The sequence below is a fragment of the Gymnogyps californianus genome, unplaced genomic scaffold, assembly GCF_018139145.2.
Source record: "Gymnogyps californianus isolate 813 unplaced genomic scaffold, ASM1813914v2 HiC_scaffold_44, whole genome shotgun sequence".
Lineage (NCBI taxonomy): Eukaryota > Metazoa > Chordata > Aves > Accipitriformes > Cathartidae > Gymnogyps > Gymnogyps californianus.
In genome coordinates, this window is record NW_026114334.1 from 448,381 (window position 1) to 468,997 (window position 20,617).

Genomic DNA, 20,617 nt, shown 5'->3' on the forward strand with positions numbered 1-20,617 from the left:
AGGACTCTTCCCACCAGCTTTCGCTTAGGCCAATGACGTCGTAGCTCTGGGACTGGGCCAAAGCTTCTAGCTCCTCTCTTTATTCCTCATGCTCCACGCATTAGCATAGAGACATTTCAAATGTGTTCCAGTCTACTCAGCACATCGTGGAGCATGCTGAAGGACCTTGCTAGCACACGTCCCTCACACGCTGGCGTGCCGCCCCAGGGCTTATCACTAGCGAGCCTCGTTTTATCCCCTTCCCCTTCAAATCTACTTTAAAGCTCTTTCAATAAGCCCTGCTAACTGGGTTTTTTAACAACATCAACGGCTCTGGAAGCTGCTACAGATGCCCACCACTACACAAGGACAGCACATTCAAGTGCTACCCTCCCACAACACCTTTCCCAAAACAACAGGGAAAAGGTTCATCAATATTCAGCACTCTGCATCTCACCAGCTCTTACCAACACATTTCCTACGTCACTCAGGCAGCAGCACAAGGGTCTCTCCCTGCTGAGATACATTCACAACCTCAAAAGAATCCCATTCCACTGCATTGAAAGGCAAGAAGGAAAACTGGGCACAAGGCTATGCAGAACTTCTGGAGCTCCTGACAGGATTCCGGCCAAGTACCACTCTCTGCCACAGCTCTTCTTGAGGTTTTTCAACTGGCATCCTCTTTCCCGTGCCCTGGGAAGCAGGATCTCCAGCTAAGCGGACATGCTCCACCTCTTCCCCAATGACACAGTCTGTGTTCTGACCCACATCTCCATTTCCTCAGGCAAGACTCTTCCCCGCTCAAGGTCACCCTCCCCGTGATGGACCCTCCAATGGAAGTCATGCCCTTCTGTGACAGAAGGCCTCCAACTCCAGACCCTTGGGAGCCTGCAAAAGGATCCTGGGCAAGAACACTTCGTGCCATCCTGCCTCAGGCTTTCCTCTAGGCATCCTCCATTCCCCACTCCGACACATGCGTTCTCAAGACAAGCACATCATCTCCCATTGCTGTCTTCTCATGACATGGCCCATGGTCTTCCCTAGGATTTCCAGTTCCCACAGACAAGTCCTCCCACTGCTCACAATCACTCGTCACAGCAAGAAACAGCCAGGCCCTACTCATGCCACGTCCAACATTCACCTCTGCAACATGCCACAGTTTCCTTTCCCACCTCAAGCTTGCAGACCCTTCCATCAATGACACCACCAAAAATCACACAGATGGTATCATATACACGGTGTCCCACACGCTCTCTGCTGCTGACCTGTCATGTTTGGCAAGGCTTCAGCTATCTCAGATGGAAATGTGGCAGAGCTGGGAGCAATACTCACACAAAGAAAACACCATGACTCTTTCACTTAGAACATCTCCTTGATGCCCAACACATCCATTCCATCAAATGGATTGGGGTCCCTCCCCCATATCTCCTTGCTGCTGCCTGCTCACACTCTGCCTGGAAGCAGCAGGAAAGGAACGAGAGCAGGCAGCGGTGCTTTGCTGCTCCAAACCTAAAGGCATTATAATCCAGGCAACATCCGTCAATCCAACATAAAGATACCACGACCGAACAGGAACAAAAGTACAGCTGTCTCTCAAACACATCCACTTAGGTGGCAGCGACTTCCCTCTAGCATCGCTGCTTGCTTCTTCAGAAAAGACACATTTTCAGGGGAGGGGAATTGGTGAAAAAGAACATAGGAAATTAAAGAACATATGGAGGGCTGCAAAGCCACTCACTGCTCGCAGAATCTTCCCAGATGCGTCAACTTCACCCTGAATGCTTTTGCCTTTTCACAAATCTCAGATGGAAACACCACAGAGCTGCATAAGAACGGAGTTCTTCAGGATTCTGTGATTAGAGCTGTGACAGCTCTGATCCCAGTCCACAGGGGTTTTTTCTTTCAGAAAAACACACCAAATGCTGAAGCGCAAGCGGTCTCACGATGTCAACTGGGTGAGAGAATTGCTACGATGGAAAAACAGAGCTGCGTTCCTGTGCAGGGTTTGGTGTGTACATGCACATATCTGAAGGAGTTAATAATGACAAGACGACACACCATCTCCTCCATGGCCACCTCTGCAAGTGCACAAGTAGGGGAAGCTGAGCGCACAAAGATTAAACCCACCTCCTCATGTGCCCTTACAAATCCTGCCTGAGGAGGTTGCCGTGATGGCAACACCAACAGCTGTGCAAGCTCCTGTAGATGCCCACCACTCCACAAGGACAGCACACTGAAGCACTATCCTCCCACAACATCTTTCCCAAAACACCAGGGAAAATATTCATCACTCTGCATGTCACCCCTCTTACCAGCACATTGCCTTCGGCAGGCAGGCAGCAGCACAAGGGTCGGCCTCTGGTGCAAGGTACTCATAACCTCAACAGACATCGTGGGCATTTCAGTACCACACACTGTCTCAAGATCCAGAAGCCCTCCAACTCCAGACCCTCGAGCTGGAAAGGATCCTGGGCAAGAACACTTCGTGTCCATCCTGCCTCAGGCTTTCCTCTAGGCATCCTCCATTCCCACTCGGACATGCATTCTCAAGACAAGCACATCATCTCCCATTGCTGTCTTCTCATGACATGGCCCATGGTCTTCCCAACGATTTCAGTTCCCTCACACAAGTCCTCCACTGCTCGAGGTCACCCTTCACATAGCAGATGCCCAAGCCCTACTCAGTGCCACTGCCACATTCACCTCCATGAACATGCCACAGTTTCCTTTCCCACCTCAAGCTTGCAGAGCCTTCCCAGCAATGACACCACCAGAAAAATCACACAGATGGTGTCATATACATGGTGTCGGCAGGCTCTCTGCTCCTGAACCATCATGTTTTGCAATGTTTCAGCTATCTCAGAAGGAAATGTTGCAGACCTCGGAGCATTACTCTTTCTAAACATGATGTCGGACACCTCTAATGGCAAGGGCATTGATTTCATGCTGTGACAGAACAAACCAACCGTTGATGACCACCCCACTCCAATGGATGGTATTGACTGTGTAGGAGAATTTGCTTTGGGTTTTGGTTTGGTGGGTTTATTGGGGGGGGGGGGGGTGTTGTTTTGCTTGTTTGTTTGCTTTTCCGAAAAGAAGATTTCCAGGGCTTCTGTAAGCGTGTGGCTGCTGATGCAAATATTGAAAGAACATCAAAACAGGCCAGCATACGTCACGCCACTTCTCTGGCCACGAGAGACCAACCTGGGGACGCTGGAAACTGGAAAAAAAATGAAAATTCCCGTTTCTGACACCTACCTTGCGTCACACTCCTCTCCCTGAACACTTTATTCTACAAGTAGAGTGACAACATACTTGGAAAAACAACAGAGGAAAAGTCCACAAAGCCTTCCCTACTTTCTTAATGACTCTGGTGGGAGAAAAAAGGGAGAAATTACTCCACGGGGAGAGAAAACCCTGAAGCCTCAATTGTCACCTCGCATCACGGCTCTTGCAGGGGACAATCACACAGGAGGAGGACAGACTTTTCCACAAGAAAACTTTCCACATCTCATACCAGCACAATCAGCACTCTGCAACGCGAATAAGGCACCAAATAGCGCCTGGGGCACTGTCACCATCACAGCCTGCCTGTCTTGCACTCCTTCAGCAAGCTCGCGTGCAAACGCTACACACCCCCAAGCAAGAGCGTCTCGAAAGCTGATGTCGTGGCACCTCTCATCGCAGCCGGCAGCGATTTTACTCTACGGGAGAACAGCTCACACCCACAGCAGCAAACCTCAGCTGCCGACGGTAACCGCCGCGGGCTGCGGCAGTACCGCTAGTTTCCCCCACAGCGAGAGCCGAGGGGCTCCGGCAAGGACGCGGAGGCAGATGCAAAGGTGCCGTGAACACCCTTGAGCACCCGCCAAGCACCCACCGCCCGCAGGCCCCGCGGGCTGAGCCCGCCTCCCACCAGCGCCTGCCCAGGCGGCGGGCCAGAACGAAGACCGCGAAGAAGGGCGGAGGGAGACCGAGAAGAAGGGCGAAGGGGCGAGAGGCCAGAAAGGGAGGGCCACTGACCGTGTCCAGGAGAGCGGGCGGCTCCGGCTGCGTCTCCTTCGCCGCGGGGCCGGGCGGCGGCGGGAAGTTGGGGCTGAAAACCATCAGGTCGCTCTTGCCCGCGCCGTCCGCCACGCACAGGCTCCGGCTCTGGCGCTGCGAGTACGACCAGCTCCCCACTTCGCTGGCGCACACCAGCGTCGCCGGCCCGGGCCCCGACACCACGGCCGCCCGCGGCGACCACCGCGACGCCCCGTACAGCACCACCGCCAGCACGAACACGCTCGACACCGCGCAGATGGCCACCACCAGCCACACGTTCGTCGCCGACGCCGACGCCGCGCCGCCGCGCCGCCCTCCGCGCCCGCCGCCGGCCGCAGCCCCGCTCCCGACGACGACGACGACGACGACGACGAGCCCGCGGCCGCCAGCGCCGCCTCGGCGCCCTCCACCAGCGACACGCTCAGCGTGGCCGTGGCCGAGCGCGCCGGCTCCCCGTGGTCCCGCACCACGATCACCAGCCTCTGCCGCGGGCCGTCCGCCTCCTCCAGCGCCCGCGCCGTGCTCACCTCGCCGCTGTACAGCCCCACGCGGAACGGGCCCTTCCCCCGCGGCTCCCACAGCTCGTAGCGCAGCCACGCGTTGTAGCCCGAGTCCGCGTCCACCGCCCGGATCTTCGCCACCACCTGCCCCGCCGGCGCCCCCCACGCCGCCCACGCCCACAGCGCCCCGAGACCGGACCCGACGACGACCAGCCCGACGCCCCGGGCCCCGGCCCGACGCCCGGCGCCGGCAGCAGCGCCGGCGCGTTGTCGTTCTCGTCCACCACGAAGAGCTGCACCGTGGCGTTGCCGCACAGCGGCGGCTCCCCCGCGTCCACCGCCCGCACCTCGAACTCCAGCACCTGCACCTCCTCGTAGTCCAACGGACGCAGCGCCCACACGCGCCCGCTCTCCGCGTCCACCGACACGTAGCTCGACGCCGCCCGCCACCCCCGCCCGCCCCCGCGCCCCCGCCCACGCCCTCCGCCACCGAGTACCTCACGCGCCCGTTCCCCGCCTCGTCCGCGTCCCGCGCCCACAGCCGCGCCAGCTCCGCGCCCGCCGCGTTGTTCTCCCGCGCCAGCACCGTGTACACGGCCTGCGCGAACGCCGGCGCGTTGTCGTTCACGTCCGACACCGGCACCCGCACCCCGCGGCTGCCGCGCAGCGGCGGCGCCCCGCCGTCCTCCGCCCGCACCTCCACCTCGTACTCCGACACCCGCTCCCGGTCCAGCGCCTCCCGCAGCACCAGCGAGTACGAGCCCGCGAACCTCGCCACCAGCCCGAACGGCGCCGGCGGCCACACCGCGCACCGCACCCGCCCGTTCGCCCCCGAGTCCCGGTCCGACACGCTCAGCAGCGCCACCACCGTCCCCACCGACGCGTCCTCCGGCACCGGCACCGACAGCGACGTCACCCACACCTCCGGCGCGTTGTCGTTCACGTCCACCACCTCCACCACCACGCTGCAGTGACCCGACAGCGGGGCGTCCCTTATCTCTCGCTTAACTGGTCGTAGAAAGTATCTGTCTTCAAAGTCCAGGGCGCCCGTGAGACGGATCTCCCCGCTCGTATCGAGGTGAATACATCTGACCGAGGGGGAAAGTATCAATTTCGTAAATCACTCCGTTATTCCCACGTCCGGATCCGTGGCGTTCACCCGCACCACCAGCGTCCCCTCAGCGCTTCGGGCCACTTTATACACCGACTGGTTGAACTGGGGCGCGTTGTCGTTCATCCAGCACCGAGATCACCAGCTCCATCGTGCCCGTCAGGCGGCCGGCCCCCGTCACTCGCCGTCAACACCAACCGGTGCACAGGCATCGTCTCGCGGTCCAGAGTTTCGCGAGCACCAGAAACAGAGATTTCTCGGTTACTGTTTTCTTCTCTACTCGAAATGCTCGCTGGGGCTGAGTGTATAGGAGAGCTGCGCGTTGGCTCCGATGTCTGCATCCGACGCGCCCTCCAGCGGGAACCGAGAGCCGGGAGGGGAGTTCTCCGATAAACTGAGGTTTTTCCGGGCGGCGGGGAAGAGCGGGGCGTTGTCGTTGATGTCGGTGACCTCCAGCTCCACGTGGAAGACGCGCAGCGGCCGCTCCACCAGCACCTCCAGCCGCAGGGCGCACGGCGCGCTCTTCCCGCACAGCTCCTCCCGGTCCAGCCGCGAGCTCACCACCAGCGCCCCGCTCGCCCCGCTCACCTCCACGCTCGCCCGCCGGCCCTGCGCCACCAGCCGCAGCCGCCAAGCCTCCGCCTCGCCCGCCTCCAGGCCCAGGTCCTGCGCCAGCCCCCACCACCGTCCCGGCCTTCGCTTCCTCCGGCACCGAGTACCGCACCTGCCCGACGCCCAACGCCCACCCCGCCTGCAGCAACAGCACCCGCACCACCGCACCCCAACACACGCCCATCGCTGCCGCCGCCGCCGCCGCACCCGCCCGGGCCCCGCACGGCTCCCCGCCGCCGCCCGGACGCACCGCCTCTCCTGCCCGCCCCGCGCCGCCCCCCGCGCTCACAGCCGGGCTCTCCGCCGCACCGGCGCGGAGCCGCCTCGCCGCTCCGCCGCCGTTTCTGAGCCTGCAGCGACACCCTGTGCTGCTCCGCCGCCTCACACGCTCCCCACCAGCGCCCGCGCCGCCGGCCCCGCGCCGCTCATCTCCTCTCTCCTCTCTCCCTGCCCTTCGCCTCTTCCTTTCGCTTCTTTCTTGTCCTCTTTTTTTTTCCCCCGCTCCTTACTTCTTTCTTCCTCGCGTGCTAGTCTTTGCTTGCACAGATTCCTTTCCTTCCTCTTCCTCTGTCTTTCTTCTTTTCTCTATCTTCCTTCCTTCAATGCTCTCTCTTTGTGCCTTTCTTTCATTCTCTTTCCTACTTTCTTTCTTTCTTTCTTTTCTTTTCTTTCTTTCTTCTTTTCTTTCTTTTCTTTTCTTCTTCTTCTTTTCTTTTCTTTCTTTCTCTCTCTTCTCTTTCCTCCGTCTCCTTCCTTTCTTTTGTTCTGTCTCCTTTTTCGCTTCCTTCTTTGCGATCTTGCCCTGCACCGCCCTCTTCTTGCCTCCCCTTTTGCTGCTCCTTCCCTGCTTCTCTCTTCTTTACTCCCGCTCGCAGCTCGTCGCTCGCCTCCGCGCCGCGGCGGACATCCTCACACACGGAGCCATCAGCGCTAATTGCGGGCCATCAGCGCCGGAGCGCGGTACTCTAACCAAGCGGAGGCTCTTAGGGACCAACTCCCTTCAGCGTCTAGTAAGGTCGGTGCACGCTGGTAATCTCCTCTACGATTTCGGTCTTTCGCGCCTTTGTCATCTTCCTTTCTTCCTTAATTACTTCCTTGCTTCATTCCTTCCTAGCTTTTTTCTTCTTCCTTCCTTCCTTTCTCTTCCTCTCTTTCCTTCTTTCTTTCCTCCTTCTCTCCCTCACCACCTTTCTGTGAACAGTGAGAGCGTCGGTGCAGTGTACTAAACTCATTTATCGTCTCTTCCTTTCTCGGTCTTCTTTTTTTCTACTGCTTGCTTCGTTCTTGTTTGCCTTTCCATCCATTGTTCCTTCCTTCTTTCCTTCTCTTCTTTCCCCTCTTTCTTCTCGTCTTCTCTTCCCTGTCCTCCTCCCCTCCTTCGCTTTTTCTTCCCTCTTTGCCTCTTCCTTGTCTCCTTTACCAACAGCTTGTCTAGATGACTACACCGCTCTCGCCATGGAGCACGGACATGCCCTGGGGCAAGAGCTCTTTCCTCTTCCTCAACACTTTTCACCAAGCCTTGCACACCCTCCTGAAGTACCGACCTCAGCTCCATTCAGCAGGAAGAGAGAACGTTGGTGCATGCTAGTAATCCCCTCTATCATCTCTTCCTTCCTTCCTTCCTTGCTCTTCCTTCTTTCTTTATTCCTTACTTGCTTTCTCCTTACATACAGTCCTTCCTTTCCTTCTTCCTTTCTCGTTCTTGCCTTCTTTCTTTCTCTTCATCCTTCTTTTCTCTCTCTGCCTTTTTCTTTTTTGCCTCGCCCTGCCCTATCCTTGCCCCTCTTCTCTTCTCTTTCCATACTTGCTCCTTCTTCTCTTTTTCGCCTTTACCAGAATATTTCCAACGTGTCTGCACCACGTTTGACAAGAAGCACGGGCATGCCCTTTGGCAAGAGCTCGCATTCCTCTTCCCTTCCACCTTCCATCCCTCCGGACAGGGAACAACCTTCCTGCTTTCCTCCACTCTGTGCAAGACAGACAGACTGCCCCTCCACCTCTCCTTTCCTTCTGGAAGAAGAAAACACTCTTCACCCTCCAGCACTCTCAAGGACCCAGCAAGTAACAGAGCAAGGCCCGTTATCGAGACCACCTGAGGAACTTCAACACACATAAGTCTACGGTCGCATCCAGAGAGTGGTGCTCAACGGCTCAATGTCGCAATGGAGATCAGTGACGAGTGGTGTCCCTCACGGACCCCTATGGGGACCAGTACTGTTTCATATCTTCATAACAACATAGACAGTGGGATCGAGCGAACCCTCAGCAAATTTGCAGGTGACACCATGCTGAGTGGTGCGGTTGACACGCCTGAGGGATGGGATGCCATTCAGAGCAACCTGCCCAAGCTTGAGAAGTGGGCCCATGTGAACGTCATGAGGTTCAACAAGGTCAAGTGCAAGGTCCTGCACGTGGGTCGGGGCAACCCCCGGTATCAATACAGGCTGGGGCATGAAGGGATTGAGAGCAGCCCTCCCGAGAAGGACTTGGGGTACTGGTGGAGGAAAAAGTGGGCAAGAGCCAGTGTCCTGGTTTCGGCTGGGACAGAGTTAACTTTCTTTTTAGTAGCTGGTACAGTGCTGTGTTTTGGATTTAGTGTGAGAATGATGTTGATAACACTCTGATGTTTTAGTTGTTGCTAAGTAGCGCTTATCTTAAGCCAAGGACTTTTCAGCTTCCTGTGCTCTGCCAGCAAGCAGGTGTGCAAGGAGCTGGGAGGGAGCAGAGCCGGGGCAGCTGACCCGAACTAGCCAAAGGGGTATTCCATACCATGGAACGTCATGCCCAGTATATAAACAGGGGGAGCTGGCCGGGAGGCGCGGATCGCGGTTCGGGAACTAACTGAGCATCGGTCAGCGGGTGGTGAGCAATTGCATTGTGCATCACTGATTTTTTTTCTTTCCCCCCCCCTTCTTTTGTTGCATTCCTTTTCATTACTATTATTATTATATTTCATTATTACTATTGTTAGTATTATATTTTACTTTAGTTATTAAACTGTTCTTATCTCAACCCACGAGTTTTACTTTTTTTTCCTTTGCTTTCCTCCTCCTCACCCCACTGGGAGGGGGAGGGGGAAGCGGCTGCGTGGTGCTTAGTTGCTGACTGGGGTTAAACCACGACAGCCAGCAATGTGCGCTCACAGCTCAGAAAGCCAACAGTATCCTCAGCAGCATCAGAAGAAGCGTGGCCAGCAGGCTGAGGGAGGGGATTCTGCCCCTCTACTCCGCTCTGGTGAGACCCTACCTGCAGTACTGCATCCAGCTCTGGGGTCCTCAGCACAGGAAAGACATGCACCTGTTGGAGGCGTCCAGAGGAGGGCCACAAAAATGATCAGAGGGATGGAACACCTCTCCTAGGAGGAAAGGCTGAGAGACTTGGGGTTGTTTAGCCTGGAGAAGAGAAGGCTCTGGGGAGACCTCTTTGGGGCCTTTCAATACTTCAAGGGGGCTTCTAAGAAAGATGGGGACAGACGTTTTAGCAGGGCCTGTTGCGATACAATAAGGGGTAATGGTTTTCAACTACAAAGGGTAGATTCCAACTAGATATAAGGATCAAAGTTTTTATGATGAGGGTGGTGAAACACTGGAACAGGTTGCCCGAGAGGTGGTCGATGCCCCATCCCTGGAAACCTTCAAGGTCAGGCTGGACAGGGCTCTGAGCAACCTGGTCTTCTTGAAGATATCCCTGCTCATTGCAGGGGGGTTGCACTACATGACCTTTAGGGTCCCTTCCAACCAAAACATTCTATGATTCTGTGACGCTATGATATGACCATGAATATCTCTGCTACATCCGAAAAGAATCCACCACCTTCTGAAAAACAAGACCAAGCCCCACATACTTGGATGTCTCACGAAACAGGCTCCAAACAGTCCAAACAACCCAGGCGAGTCTTCCATTCAGGAACTCAAACCCATCACAGCCCAGCACGACAATCCTCCACGAAGCCGAAAAAGCACGGGCAACCACAGCTCCCGAACACTGCTCTTGTACCTCGATGAGAGCTATTCTTCCTGATCATTTTCCACCTGCACAATGAATGGCCAGCTCTTGCTTCTCCTTTCAGGTAGGCATTGCACTGCCAGAACAACGCACCAAGAACCTCCGTACCCAGAACTTCAGTTCCACAAAATACCTCTCACTCATTAGCATCATCCACCCCTCACACACCAAACAAAGGCCACAAAGGTAACACCATGGGTTTTTTCATGAGAACATTCCCTGGATTCCCAACACACCACGCTGAGAAACACATTGGGTCCCTCTCCATCCGTGCTGCTGCCGCCTGCTCACCCTGTGCCTGGAAGCAGCAGGAAAGGAACAAAACAGGCAGTGATGCTTTGCTGCTCCAAACCTACAGGCATGACAATTCAGGCAACAGTCCGTCGATCCAACATGAAGATACCATGACTAAACAGCAACCAAAGTACAGCTGTCTCTCAAACTCATTCTCTTCAGATATGAGCAACTTACCTGTAGAATCACTGCTTGCTTCTTCAGGAAAAGCAACATTTTCAGGGTGGGGAATTGGTTCTAAGGGACATTTTCCCCTAATGTTATCAGCTCATACTGGTGAAGCTGGACAGAAAAAAAAGACTCTTGTTCTCCAAAGCCTTGAATCCCTGGACAGTGCGCAGTGCTCTCTTATGCGCTTCTATCACGGGGGAAGCAGGAGCAACGCCTGAAAGCTAAGGACATTCTCTCAACATCAGCCTCAGCTCAGGGGACTGGAAAAGCCTCCCCCACACTCATGGCCACTGCCTGAAACTCTGCCACCCGACAGCAGCTGCCAAATTTCAGCAGTCTGCATCTCATCCACTTTTACTGACACACTGCCAATGTGAGAGAAGGAAAAAACAAAAAAAGATGGAAGTTTCTGTAAGAGGAGAGAAGAAAACCAAAGGATCCCATTCCCCTGTATTGAAACGCAAGGCTTGCCAACTTCTTGAATAGGGAGAGCACTTCTTCCATTCCCTAGCAAGACTAAGAGCAGAGACATAACCAAGGAGAGGTTCAGAGAAGCTGGCCAATTTTGATTGACATTTGGAAAAGCTTCTGTTGGACCAACACCATTCCCATCAAAAACAAGTGATCAAAGGTGTGTATGGCAGACGTCTTCACATCTGGCAGGAAGAGCACAGAGAACACTGAGGCGCAAGGATATGCAGTACTTCAGGAGGTCCTGAGAGGATCCCAGGCAAGCAACCCTGTGCACCGGGCGTCTTCCTGACGTTTTCTACTGGAATCCTCTATCCCAAGCCCTGGGAAATGAGATCTCCAGCTAAGCAGACATTCTCCAGTTCTTCACCAATGACACAGTCCATGACGCATAGCATCTCCATTTCGTCAGGGAAGACTCTTCCCAACTCAAAGTCACCCTCCCCGTGATCAATGCCCCAAGCCCTACTCCGTGCCACTCGGAGGATCGCTCCAATAGAGTTCCAAAAGATTCTGTGGTTAGAGTTGTGACAGCTCTGATCCCAGTCCACACGGATTTTATTCTTTGAGAGAACCACACCAAATGCCGAAGCGCAAGAACACTCACCGTATCAACTGGGTGGGAGAATTGGTACCACAGAAAACCAGAGCTGGGCTGCTGTGCAGGGGTTGGCCTGTACTTGCGCATGTCTCAGTTAAGCATGACAAGGGGACACACCACCTCTACCGAGGCCATCTGTGCAAGTGCACAAGTACAGGGCATCAAGCACACAAAGATTACGCCCACCCCCTCATCACATCCGCTTACAATCCCGCCTGACGAGGAGCAAGGAACATCACGGCAACATCAACGGATGGGGAAGCTACTATGGATGCCCACCACTACACAAGGACAGCACGTTGAAGCGCTACCCTCCCACACACCTTTCTCAAAACAAGCGGGAAATGGTTCATCAGACAACGTTCACCAGTCTGCTCTCATCTCCTCTTACCAACACATTGCCTACGGCAATCGGGCAGCAGCACAACGACTCTCTCTGGTGGGAGATCTTCATAACCTCAAAGGACACTGTGGGCATTTCATACCATGTGACTATCTCAAGATCCAGAAGGCCTCCAACTCCAGACCTTGCAGCATGGCAAAGGATCCTGCGAAAGAACACTCTGTGCCCATCTTGCCTCAGGCTTTCCTCTAGGCATCCGTCATTCCCCAGCCTGCAACATGCGTTCTCAAGACAAGCACATCATCTCCCATTCTTGTCTGAAGACATGGCCCATGGTCTTCTCAAGCGTTTCCACTTCCCTCAGACAAGCTCAAGGTCACCCTTCACATCAGCAGATGCCCAGGCCCTACTCAGTGCCACTGCTACCTTCACTCCATGAACATGCCACACTTTCCTTTCAGTCTGGCTTTTGTGGACCCTTCCATCAATGAGAGCACCACAGAAAACCAACACATTGCCAATGTGAGAGAAGAAAAACAAAAGCATGGGAGGTTTTGGTAAGAGGGAGAAGAAAACCAAAGGATCCCAGTCCACTGCATTGCAACACAAGCTTTGCCAACATCTCGAACAGAGAGGACTTCTTCTCTCTCTAGCAACACTAAGACCAGAGAAATGACACATGGGAGGTTCAGTGAAGGCTCGCACCATGATCCAAATTTGGAAAAGCTTTTCTTTGACAACACCGTTCTACATCAAAAACAACTGATTAAAAGCGCATATGGCAGCTATCTTCACAAGCAGTAATACCATGGAGAACAACAGTTCTCACAATGCACCTTTACAAATCCTGCTGAGGAGGACCAATGAACCATCATGGCAATATCAATGCCTGTGGAAGCTGCTACAGATGCCCACCACTACACAAGGACAGCACATTCAAGTGCTACCCTCCCACAACACCTTTCCCAGAACAACAGGGAAAGGTTCATCAGACAATATTCAGCTCTAATGGCAATGGCATTGCTTTCATGCTGTGAGAGAACAACCCAACCGTTGAGGAGCACAGCACTCTAATGGATGATATCTACTCAGTTGCACAATTTGATATGGGTTTCGGGTTTTTATTTGTTTGTTTCTTTTTTAATCAAACTGAAGGTTTCTGAGCCTTTTGTACAGTTGTCCCTGCTGATGCAAATATTGAAAGAACACAAAACAGGCCCGTGTGCATCACGCTGCTTTTCTGGCCAGGAACGTAACTCTTCTTTTTGTCTCCTTTACCAAAATTTTTTCTGAATGACTACACCACGCTCCACATGAAGCACGGGCACGACCTTTGGCAAGAGCTCGCATTCCTCTTCCCTTCCACCTTCCATCCCTCCAGACAAGTTACAACTTTCCTCCTTTCCTCCAGTCTATGCAAGACACACAGACTGCCCTCCACCTCCACCTCCCTCCCCTTCTCAAAGAACACCACACTCTTCAGCCTCCACTCCTCACAAGACCCAGCAAATAACACAGCAAGGCAATCATATGGCAAAGAACACCTCTGCTACATCACAACAGAATCCACCACCCTCTGTAACACAACACCAAGCCCCAGCTACTTCCACATCCCTGCAAACAGCTCCAATGAGTCCAGACAATGCATGGGAGGTTTTCTCTTTGGCAACTCAAACCCATCACAGCCTGAAATGCCAACCCTCCAGGAAGGCTGAAAAAGCATGGGGCAACCACAGCTCCTGAGCACTCTTCATATACCTTGATGAAGAGCTATTCTTCCTGACTCTTTTTCCACCTGCACGCTGAATGGCCAGCTCTTGCTTCTCCTTCAGGTAGGCATGCTCTGCCAGAACAACGCACCAAGAACCTTGTTACCCAAGGGATTTAGGCCCCATGCAATACCTCTCCTTCATTAGCATCATCCACCCATCACACACCCAAACAAAAGACATGAAGGAAACACCATGACTCTTTCACTTAGAACATCTCCTTGATGCCCAACACATCCATTCCATCAAATGGATTGGGGTCCCTCCCCCATATCTCCTTGCTGCTGCCTGCTCACACTCTGCTGGGAGCAGCAGGAAAGGAACGAGAGCAGGCAGCGGTGCTTTGCTGCTCCAAAACCTAAAGGCATTACAATCCAGGCAACATTCGGTCAATCCAACATAAAGATACCACGACCGAACAGGAACAAAAGTACAGCTGTCTCTCAAACACATTCACTTTAGGTGGCAGCGACTTCCTTCCAGCATCACTGCTTGCTTCTTCAGAAAAGACACATTTTCAGGGGAGGGGAACTGGTGAAAAAGAACATAGGAAATGAAAAAGAACATATGGAGGCTGCAAAGCCACTCACTGCCTCGCAGAATCTTCCCAGATGCGTCAACTTCACCCTGAATGCTTTTGCCTTTTCACAAATCTCAGATGGAAACACCACAGAGCTGCACGTAAGAACGGAGTTCTTCAGGATTCTGTGATTAGAGCTGTGACAGCTCTAATCCCAGTCCACAGGGGTTTTTTTCTTTCAGAAAAACACACCAAATGCTGAAGCGCAAGCGGTCTCACGATGTCAACTGGGTGAGAGAATTGCTACGATGGAAAAACAGAGCTGCGTTCCTGTGCAGGGTTTGGTGTGTACATGCACATATCTGAAGGAGTTAATGACAAGACGACACACCATCTCCTCCACGGCCACGTCTGCAAGTGCACAAGTAAGGGAAGTCAAGTGCACAAAGATTACACCGACCTCCTCATGTGCCCTTACAAATCCTGCCTGAGGAGGTTGCCATGATGGCAACACGAATAGCTGGGTTGGCAAGACTGAAGCACTGTCCTCCCACATCTTCTTTCCCAAAACACCAGGGAAAATATTCATCAGTCTGCATGTCACCCCCTATTACCAGCACATTGCCTTCGGCAGGCAGGCAGCAGCACAAGGGTCGGCCTCTGGTGCAAGGTACTCATAACCTCAAAAGACATCGTGGGCATTTCAGTACCACACACTGTCTCAAGATCCAGAAGGCCTCCAACTCCAGACCCTTGGGAGCCTGTGAAAGGATCCTGGGCAAGAACACTTCGTGTCCATCCTGCCTCAGGCTTTCCTCTAGGCATCCTCCATTCCCTACTCCGAGACATGCATTCTCAAGACAAGCACATCATCTCCCATTGCTGTCTTCTCATGACATGGCCCACGGTCTTCCCAAGGATTTTCAGTTCCCTCACACAAGTCCTCCCACTGCTCGAGGTCACCCTTCACATCAGCAGATGCCCAAGCCCTACTCAGTGCCACTGCCACATTCACCTCCATGAACATGCCACAGTTTCCTTTCCCACCTCAAGCTTGCAGACCCTTCCCAGCAATGACACCACCAGAAAAATCACACAGATGGTGTCATATACATGGTGTCGGCAGGCTCTCTGCTCCTGAACCATCATGTTTTGCAATGTTTCGGCTATCTCAGAAGGAAATGTTGCAGACCTCGGAGCATTACTCTTTCTAAACATGATGTCGGGACACCTCTAATGGCAAGGGCATTGATTTCATGCTGTGACAGAACAAACCAACCGTTGATGACCACCCCACTCCAATGGATGGTATTGACTGTGTAGGAGAATTTGCTTTGGGTTTTGGTTTGGTGGGTTTATTGGGGGGGGGGGGGGTGTTGTTTTGCTTGTTTGTTTGCTTTTCCGAAAAGAAGATTTCCAGGGCTTCTGTAAGCGTGTGGCTGCTGATGCAAATATTGAAAGAACATCAAAACAGGCCAGCATACGTCACGCCACTTCTCTGGCCACAAACGAGAGACCAAAACCTGGGGGACGCTGGAAACTGGAAAATAAAATGAAAAGCCCCGTTTCTGACACCTACCTTGCGTCACACTCCTCTCCCTGAACACTTTATTCTACCAAGTAGAGTGACAACATACTTGGAAAAACAACAGAGGAAAAGTCCACAAGCCTTCCCCACTTTCTTAATGACTCTGGTGGGAGAATCAAAAGGGAGAAATTACTCCACGGGGAGAGAAAACCCTGAAGCCTCAATTGTCACCTCGCATCACGGCTCTTGCAGGGGACAATCACACAGGAGGAGGACAGACTTTTCCACAAGAAAACTTTCCACATCTCATACCAGCACAATCAGCACTCTGCAACGCGAATAAGGCACCAAATAGCGCCTGGGGCACTGTCACCATCACAGCCTGCCTGTCTTGCACTCCTTCAGCAAGCTCGCGTGCAAACGCTACACACCCCCAAGCAAGAGCGTCTCGAAAGCTGATGTCGTGGCACCTCTCATCGCAGTCGGCAGCGATTTTACTCTACGGGAGAACAGCTCACACCCACAGCAGCAAACCTCAGCTGCCGACGGTAACCGCCGCGGGCTGCGGCAGTACCGCTAGTTTCCCCCCACAGCGAGAGCCGAGGGGCTCCGGCAAGGACGCGGAGCCAGATGCAAAGGTGCCGTGAACACCCTTGAGCACCCGCCAAGCACCCACCGCCCGCAGGCCCCGCGGGCTGAGCCCGCCTCCACCAGCGCCTGCCCAGGCGGCGGGCCAGAACGAAGACCGCGAAGAAGGGCGGAGGGAGACCGCGAAGAAGGGCGAAGGGGCGAGAGGCCAGAAAGGGAGGGCCACTGACCGTGTCCAGGAGAGCGGGCGGCTCCGGCTGCGTCTCCTTCGCCGCGGGGCCGGGCGGCGGCGGGAAGTTGGGGCTGAAAACCATCAGGTCGCTCTTGCCCGCGCCGTCCGCCACGCACAGGCTCCGGCTCTGGCGCTGCGAGTACGACCAGCTCCCCACTTCGCTGGCGCACACCAGCGTCGCCGGCCGGGCCCCGACACCACGGCCGCCCGCGGCGACCACCGCGACGCCCCGTACAGCACCACCGCCAGCACGAACACGCTCGACACCGCGCAGATGGCCACCACCAGCCACACGTTCGTCGCCGACGCCGACGCCGCCGCCGCCGCGCCGCCCTCCGCGCCCGCCGCCGGCCGCAGCCCCCGCTCCCGACGACGACGACGACGACGACGACGAGCCCGCGGCCGCCAGCGCCGCCTCGGCGCCCTCCACCAGCGACACGCTCAGCGTGGCCGTGGCCGAGCGCGCCGGCTCCCCGTGGTCCCGCACCACGATCACCAGCCTCTGCGCGGGCCGTCCGCCTCCTCCAGCGCCCGCGCCGTGCTCACCTTGCCGCTGTACAGCCCCACGCGGAACGGGCCCTTCCCCCGCGGCTCCCACAGCTCGTAGCGCAGCCACGCGTTGTAGCCCGAGTCCGCGTCCACCGCCCGGATCTTCGCCACCACCTGCCCCGCCGGCGCCCCCCACGCCGCCCACGCCCACAGCGCCCCGAGACCGGACCGACGACGACCAGCCCGACGCCCCGGGCCCCGGCCCGACGCCCGGCGCCGGCAGCAGCGCCGGCGCGTTGTCGTTCTCGTCCACCACGAAGAGCTGCACCGTGGCGTTGCCGCACAGCGGCGGCTCCCCCGCGTCCACCGCCCGCACCTCGAACTCCAGCACCTGCACCTCCTCGTAGTCCAACGGACGCAGCGCCCACACGCGCCCGCTCTCCGCGTCCACCGACACGTAGCTCGACGCCGCCCGCCACCCCCCGCCCGCCCCCGCGCCCCCGCCACGCCTCCGCCACCGAGTACCTCACGCGCCCGTTCCCCGCCTCGTCCGCGTCCCGCGCCCACAGCCGCGCCAGCTCCGCGCCCGCCGCGTTGTTCTCCCGCGCCAGCACCGTGTACACGGCCTGCGCGAACGCCGGCGCGTTGTCGTTCACGTCCGACACCGGCACCCGCACCCCGCGGCTGCCGCGCAGCGGCGGCGCCCCGCCGTCCTCCGCCCGCACCTCCACCTCGTACTCCGACACCCGCTCCCGGTCCAGCGCCTCCCGCAGCACCAGCGAGTACGAGCCCGCGAACCTCGCCACCAGCCCGAACGGCGCCGGCGGCCACACCGCGCACCGCACCCGCCCGTTCGCCCCCGAGTCCCGGTCCGACACGCTCAGCAGCGCCACCACCGTCCCCACCGACGCGTCCTCCGGCACCGGCACCGACAGCGACGTCACCCACACCTCCGGCGCGTTGTCGTTCACGTCCACCACCTCCACCACCACTTTGCAGTGACCCGATAACGGAGGGGAGCCTTTGTCTCTCGCTTCGATTTGGATCTCGTGTAAGCGGACGTCTTCAAAGTCCAGGGCGCCCGTGAGACGGATCTCCCCCGTCTTCGCATCAATGGTGAACAGATCTCTGTTACCAGCAGGAACCGAACTGACGATGCTGTAAGAAAACTCCTGATTAAGACCCTCGTCCGGATCCGTGGCGTTCACCCGCACCACCAGCGTCCCTCCGCAGCGCTCTCCGGCAGCTCCACTTTATACACCAACTGGTTGAACCGGGGCGCGTTGTCGTTCGCATCCAGCACCGAGATCACCAGCTCCATCGTGCCCGTCAGCGACGGCCGGCCCCCGTCACTCGCCGTCAGCACCAACCGGTGCACAGGCATCGTCTCGCGGTCCAGCGCTTGCCTCAGCACCAGAAACAGGGATTCTCGGTATTCTTCACTCCGCTGTAAATCCAAACCGAAATGCTCGCTGGGGCTGAGTGTATAGGAGAGCTGCGCGTTGGCTCCGATGTCTGCATCCGACGCGCCCTCCAGCGGGAACCGGGAGCCCGGCTGCGACAATTCCGCGATGCTGAGGTTTTTCCGGGCGGCGGGGAAGAGCGGGGCGTTGTCGTTGATGTCGGTGACCTCCAGCTCCACGTGGAAGACGCGCAGCGGCCGCTCCACCAGCACCTCCAGCCGCAGGGCGCACGGCGCGCTCTTCCCGCACAGCTCCTCCCGGTCCAGCCGCGAGCTCACCACCAGCGCCCCGCTCGCCCCGCTCACCTCCACGCTCGCCCGCCGGCCCTGCGCCACCAGCCGCAGCCGCCAAGCCTCCGCCTCGCCCGCCTCCAGGCCCAGGTCCTGCGCCAGCCGGCCCACCACCGTCCCGGCCTTCGCTTCCTCCGGCACGAGTACCGCACCTGCCCGACGCCCACCGCCCACCCTGCCTGCAGCAACAGCACCCGCACCACCGCACCCCAGCACTGCCGTGGTGGTCCACGAATGCCCATCGCAGTCACCGATTCCTTTTTCTCCCCACCGTATCGTTACGGATCTTTGTATCGAAACGGTTTTAGATGTGCACTACACGGTAATCCTTTCTCAGGGGCTGCACATCCTCTTCTCTGCTGCTCTTTTTCTCATCTGCGATCTTTTTTTATATGCACCGGAAGGTGTTTCTCCGCCCTTCCCCCGCTTTTATCATACGTTTATTAGGTCAGAGCGGCATCATGTGGCACTCTGCACGAATTGCCTCTTACGGTATCGCACTGGTTTGCTTCGTCTTTCTCATTTGCCATTCCAGGCACTTCTTTCTCACTTTGTTGCCGAATACGTACCCCCAGCAGTTTAATTGTATTGGTTTAGGCGAAGTGCATATGATTATCTCGAGCTTCTTCGTAGAACACCCTTCTGCCAGTTTGTCTGAAACACGGTGCTTTTCGCTAATTGCAACTAATTTTGAGGCCTGAATTTTGTTATTCGGTTAAAACAGGCAGAAAAATCCCATCGAACTTTTAATTCTTCTCGGAGACGCTTTATTTTCTTTTGCACTGGTGTTTATTGTCACCTCTACTCATCTTGATTTGTAGCCCCTGTCATTAGTTCAAGTGGCCGAAAACTAATCTTTCACACTTGTTTTCCTAGTGAAATGGTCTTGCCATAAGTTATATTGAACATATTTTTCAATTAATGGGACAGGTCCCAAGCTGACCCTGATGGGGTTTCCTCTATTAGAAACCCTGAGGCTTAACTGAAGTGTTTCCAAAAACATGCGCGTTCCACATCGCAGTTCTATACATTTCTTGCAACAAAATATATCTAGAAGTGTTTTGTAACCAAGCCACCGGGGTGAGGGCGTTCACACGCTTGTGCTGTGAGCAAGTCTTTTAAGGATTGGGGGTAGAAGGAAAAGGGAAAACCGGGAAACAGATCCCCTGCTCGCAGTCGCTGGGTTCCCCCCACGGCATCCCTCTGCGGGAACAGGAGGGTCAAACGGTTCGGCGATACCTCCTTCACAGGAGATACTCCCTGTTACCCATCAGCTTCGCTGACAGCACAAGTGACCACCCTGCTATGAAATGCTGAGTGGAAAGGGGACGCAGGAGAGCAGAGTCTGAGAAACGCAGGTTACTCCACATTTCCCTCTACTCGGAGCCGAGGGGGACACGGGAGGGCAGAGGCGAGAGGAGATGCAGTCAACACGCGTGGTGACTCCAGTCCCTTGGGAGGAGCCAGAAGAGAGCCGTGTCATGGGCCAGATCCTTCCTCTAAATGAGACAGGGCTGAGTTTTTTCCGCTATCTGTGCTCTCCGTTCGCGCCTGCCTTCTGCCGGAGGCTCGCCTGTGTCGCAGGATACCGGAATAAATGTTACCGT

General features: G+C 55.8%; 2 pseudogenes; both read right to left on the reverse strand.

The window, feature by feature from the left end:
* Positions 1-3,490: 3,490 nt before the first annotated feature.
* Positions 3,491-6,430, reverse strand: LOC127028848 (protocadherin alpha-13-like; annotated as a pseudogene).
* A 5,068-nt stretch (positions 6,431-11,498) lies between these two features.
* Positions 11,499-19,252, reverse strand: LOC127028849 (protocadherin alpha-2-like; annotated as a pseudogene).
* Between the last annotated feature and the right edge of the window lie 1,365 nt (positions 19,253-20,617).